This window comes from Dipodomys spectabilis, unplaced genomic scaffold, assembly GCF_019054845.1.
Source record: "Dipodomys spectabilis isolate Male_0828 unplaced genomic scaffold, ASM1905484v1 ptg000515l, whole genome shotgun sequence".
NCBI lineage: Eukaryota > Metazoa > Chordata > Mammalia > Rodentia > Heteromyidae > Dipodomys > Dipodomys spectabilis.
In genome coordinates, this window is record NW_024871192.1 from 1,773,068 (window position 1) to 1,779,253 (window position 6,186).

A 6,186-nucleotide genomic window follows, 5' to 3' on the forward strand; every position below is an offset into this window, starting at 1 on the left:
CTGCTTGCAGGAGTCTCTTCCCACTTCCCAACATGCAAGTCCTGCCAGAAAGAGGCTATAGTACAAGACTCAGAATGGGGAGTGTGGGCTCTCATTTTCTTTGTCACTAATTTGCACACAGCATGGTTTTTTCAATCCTCCCTATGTGGATTGACTTCTACTCTGATCATTTCTATGAGCCCAAGAACCATGACACTCAAAAGAACTTACACAGTATGTCAAGCTCAATATGCCCTCTTCAGACCTGCTCTTCTACTTATGTATTCTTCTGGACTAGCTGGAGGAACCCATGACCCATGAGACCAAGAATAAGAGGAAGAAGACCTTGTTTAGATGCCTCATGAGTAGGGATGGAACCTATGTCTCTAGTGATGGCCCTGATTGGCCAAGAGCCCTTAGTACTCCCCAGCTTGGCAAAATGTCTTGTTATGGATATTCTAGGCCAGGTAATATCTGTTCTTCTTTTGAAAGAACTTGGAAGTAGCCACTCATTAGAAACACCCTACCTTCTCATCAGTTTTCAGTCCGAACTCAAATCCTATAGCTTCCTGCATTCGGTCCTAATGGAAGTTTAGTCACACCTTAACTTCTAGGGTCTACTCTAAGACTCCTGTACCTCTTTCCATTCTCAGGTTTGCATCACCCTAGAGCAGCTCCTGTAGAACTCTAGATAAAGAACCCATCATTGAAGTTGTCTATGGTGACTGATGGAGATCAGAATCCATCACTGATCTCCAGAAAGCATGTGAACGTAGAGGTTTTTTTTTTCAATCGGTAGAAAGGCCCAAGTAGATTTTGAGTCCTGTGGACATCCCACTGGTTCTGAATCCCACATGTGATGCAGGTACACCTGCACATCCCACCAAGGAAGAAGACGATCCAGAATGTCTCCCACTGATGTCCACAATCCAGCTAGATGAGCTCCAAACCGATAATAATAATAAAAAAAATCATGTCATAGTGTTCAGGGTAAATGTGTGCTAATGGAAAATGACCCCAGTCTATGTTCAGAAAAACCAATAAGTGAGGTCCAAAATCTCGATTCAGCTGAGGAAAGGGAATCTTTCATCACAGAATTCCCAGAGCAATGTGTCCACTTGCAGGGGATCCAATTTCCAATTGAGAAATTAGAATCTGTCCCTACCTGGACTCAGGAAGAAAATCCTGTCTTTAGTGAGGAAGTAGATCCCTTTGAGGACTCTGAGGCAGAATTTCTGCCTGAAGGCAATTTAGAGGCCAATCTACATTTCGAGATTCCTTCTCCCCTTTCTGAGAAAATCTTCTTTTTCTTTTTGTCCTGATTGTTGTAAGAGGTTCATTGTATTTATTCTTCTAACTTTATTGAAATGTCAATGTTTTTGACATATTCTAGAATTCTTGAATCCTAAATGTTTCCTTTTAAACCTACAATCTGAAGCATCGTGAATACGTGTTCTGTGAGATGGGAAACACAGAGTGACAGAGGGCTGTACAAGAGATCCTACTGGACATAATGGGAGATGTTAAATACACAGACAATGAAGCCAGGCCATGCCTATATGGGGTGATAAGGTAGCTACAAAAGGTTAGGACATAGCAGATCACATGTCCTAGAAAACTATTCTGTCAATTGGGACAAATGCCACAATAATTATAGTGGTATGTGGGACACGCTTTCAACAGTGAGTTCCAATCTGTATACATCTTCATTGTGCTTTGGGCAAATATGGAAGAAAAATTTGGTTCCAATAATATAAAAAGTTTACTTAGGGCTGAAAATATTTGAAAAAATATATAGGAGATATGTATACTGGAAAGTAAAAAGGATCTTCAATAAAAGAAAAGGCTTACAGATGTGAACAAACACAAAATCAGGAAGAAAAAACACAATTAAATCAGTTATATATAAATACATATTATATTCTTTATGTTATATAGTGTAGATTATATGATATATAAGATTTAATATGATTTTTCAAATTAAAAAGGCACTTAAATTTTTAGTCTTGAGTATTTTTTTGCATAAAACATTAGTGTAGTTATTATTGGGGAAAGAAGTGATATAATTTGATTATAATTATATGAATATATATTTGTTTTTCTAGATACAAGACTGATTATAAATAGATGAATAATTACATACATATATTTGTATATATCTATGAAGTGAATATAATGAAAATGAATATTATGAAACTGACTGCAGTATGTATAAAAAATTTGAGTCCATAAACTCAAGCTTGTAATCCTAGTGATGTGGGAAGCTGGGTTCTGAGTTCTAGTATTTCTTACCCCAAGCCTTAGATTTTCAGAGGAGGCTTGGACCCGCGAGTGTAGCCAAGAGACACACATACAGTGGGATCACATTCCCTGACCTCAGAGGAAAGTCAGTAGAAATCAGGACAAGCCTCTGATCTTATGACAGTCTACTCAATTCCTGTACCAAGATGGCCACCTGTAGAACATCAAATGGAAAGTTGATATTCCCTCCAAAATGTTCCAAAAAGAGAGTTCTGAACCATAGTCTCTGACTATATTGAATTTACACTTACTTCTGTTCCCAAGCTGCAAACACATAGAAATATGGCAGGGCTCAAGCGAGATGGTCAAAGACTCACAAATACATAAAATTATATACTCTGTTTCAATAATTCAATGACAAATCATCAAAGGCATGTCTTCAATTTTTCTTTTTTTTTTAAAGGAATTGGACACATACTCTGCGTTTATCAGGAACTGGTTATAGTTTGGTTGCTGAAATGTTGAATGCACTCTTGGGCAAAGGAGACATATATCTTGGGGAAAACGTGTGGGGGTTGGTGTCCTCACACAGCTTCACAATAAAATGGCCATAAATTCTGTGATGTCACAGCCACTTTTGCCATAACAGCTAATAGGTGTCAGGCACTGATTTGGCCCTGAAGTGGACTCAACAACACCAAAAGGCACAAAGAATGAGAGGGAATGACTACTAGCCAACAAACTTCAGCTTGAACAGCTGTCCTGACCAGAAGCTAGGATAAATTGAGTTGGAGAAGTCTGATCTCCATGTAAGGCTCCTGAGCACTAAGGACTAGGCACTATTAGAGGTGTTGGAGAAACAGAAGTGAATGTGGCTCTCTCCTCACCAATTTCATACTGGAAAGGAAACCAGAAATCGTAATGATAATTTCTATAAATCAGAGACATGAAATTGGTGATTTTGTGGCAACAACGTAACATTGAGGAGGGATGTTTATATGAGAGCAATCATCCAGGCAATTATCTAAGAGCAGGTACTTCAGGCAGTAAGAACAGTAAGTACATCACCCATTGATGGGAATGGACCTGACTTGCTTCAGAAAAGGAAAATAGCACTGACATGCTTGCTTGTGAAATAAGAATGGAAAGGTACAAAGAAGAAAAAAGAGATCAGAAATTAAGATAGGAATAAATTAGATAGATATTGGATGATGTTGGTTACAAGAAGAAAAGTTCTGATTTTAGTTTAAATCTCACATGACCCACTGGAACCAAAATGCAAAAATAGTAGTCAGACACATCTGATTCAGTAAAGAATACTTTTAAGGGGCTGGGAAGGTGGCTCAGTGGTAGAGCGCTTGCCTTGCATGCTCGAGGCCCTGGGTTCGATTCCTCAGCACCACATAAGCAAAAAGAAAAAAGCCGGAAGTGGCGCTGTGGCTCAAGCTAGCCTTGAGCTGAAGAGCTGAGGGACAGCGCCCAGGCCCAGTGTTCAGGCCCCAATACCGGACCCCCCCAAAAAAAAAAGAATACTTTTAAAATGTGAATCTACCTGGGCTCTTGTGGCTCACAACTGCAATCCTAGCTACTCAGGAGGCTGATATCTGAGGATCAGGTTTAAAGCAAGCCCAAAGAGGGAATTTGGTAAGATTGATCTTCAATTAACCATGAAAAATATGGACATGAAGCTGTGTTTCAACTGGTAGAGCACTAGCCTTGATAAAGAACTAAGGGACAGCACCTGGGCCCTAGGTCCAAATCCCAGGACTTCACAAAACAAAGAAGCCAACCAATAAAATTTGGTACGGTCATTAATCCTTAGAATTCTAATTCAATATATTTGGTATGAGCCTTGGAAATTTTATTGTTAGCAAATGCTCTCCCCGGATATTTTGCTTCATTACCAGCTTTCAAATTCCTGGCATCACCACTGTCTCCTCCCAGTTAGCATAGCAGTCTACCACTGGAAATTTGAAGATATATTTTATTAATCATAATAATTCTGATCATTTTCCACATACATCAAATGAGTAGTAGCCATATTCCACTATTATGAATATTTTTAATCATCCTTTGATTTAATAAGCATTAAGGCTTAAAAATTCTAGCGTGGTTATCAAATTAAATCAATAGTCATCATTCTTCCACCCAAATTGTAACATGTGTTTATAAAAGGAGAGACTATATGAAAGTGTGCACACAACTTCTAGCTATAATACTCTCAAGAAGTAAGATTTTACAGGAATGTCCTGATTGCTTTGCCAAAGGAAAGGATAAGAGATTTAAATAAGCAACTTAACATCTCAGAAGGAAAATGCTATTGGCTTTAGAACAAATTCATTTGTCTAGAAGTGAGAAAATGAGTTTCAGAAATGCCAGAGGCAAAGGGTATTATTCAAATCACCTTATCATGAGGTACAAGCAGCCTGTCTAGATCAACCTTCCAGGGAAAAAAGCAATGAATGAGAAGCAATTAATGCTTCTAAAACAAGCCAGTTGTTGGTGGTTCATGCTTGTTATCCTATCTACTTAGAAGTCTATGATGAAAGGATCTCAATTCAAAGCCTAGCCTGGAAGAAAACCTTCCTCTCTGCAACCAGCAGACAGGAAGTATCCGCTCTGTGCCTGAAGCCCAGATGGACGGCTTCTGCCCATAGACATCCAGATACACAAGACCACCCCCATCTGAAATATTATCAAATACATTCAAATAATAGCTCTTGTTTAGGAGATAATATTTAAAAGACGTATCAAAAACATTTCATGAGTTCCTGTTAAAAAAAAGTCAGAATGAAAGTGGAAATATGTACTCACTCACTGAAAGGTAAGTAACTGACCAGAATGATGTGGTTACCATTTTGTAACTTATCCACTCAACCGTCTTTCCTCACAACTTGTCAGACAGCCTGAACAGTGAGGTGTTTGAATGCAAGGAATGTGTGTGAGAATGTAGCTTTTGAAAGTAACAATCAAAAGCTAGGCACTGGAAGCTCAGGCCTGTAAAACTAACTACTCAGAACCCTGTGATATGAGAAACTCAGTTCAAAGCCAAATGAGCAAAAAAGACTCTTACGACCAATTAAACAGTAAATGAAGAAAGCTGAGCTATGCTTCAAATAGTTGAGTGCTATCATCGCATACAAAAGCTAAGGGACAGAATCTAGGCCCTGAATTCAAGCCTCAGTACTGGCTCTCATACACAAAATACTCATGAAAACACCACAGTATATGCATATGTTAGCAAGGGATGTAGATGAATGGGATGATGACATCATTTACCTCACTTTAATCTCAAGCATTCTGTAGAGGGTTGCTCAGTCTGTGAAAAGCCCTAGCTGAAATCTTTCCTCAAAATCAGTACATACATCTTCATTTCCCTCAGCACATTCACACACGAACACACACACACACACACACACAACACACACACACACACACACACACACACAAATAAAAGGCTATATTTTTCTTTTTTTAAGGCTATATTTTTCTAACTAATTTTGAAATAAGTAACCATACATACATGCTTCAGAATTAATTGCCCTTGTTTAAGTTTTATAGGGAGCTAATATATCCAGGTTCTGGCTCATTCTTGTAATCTTAGCTGCTCAGGAGGGTGGGATCTGAGGATCACAGTTTGATGCCAACCCAACCTAATAAATCATCAATATTGTTATCTTCAATTAAGTAGCAAAAAACCAGAAGTGGAGATGTGGTCTGAGTGGCACAGTGACAGCATTGAATAAAATAATCTATGCGAGAGCTCCAGACACTCATTTCAAGCCTGAGTTCTGTCCCACTAACACTCCAAAAGCCAAAAACCTCCAAAACACCAAATCAAAAATATGTCAAAATATTTTGCAACTTTTGAAGCAAAATCCAATGAGGCAACATAGTTTCTGGTTTGTTGAAGATTTGCTTAAGTTAATTCCTAGGTATTTTATTTTTTGTGGGGCTATTACAAAT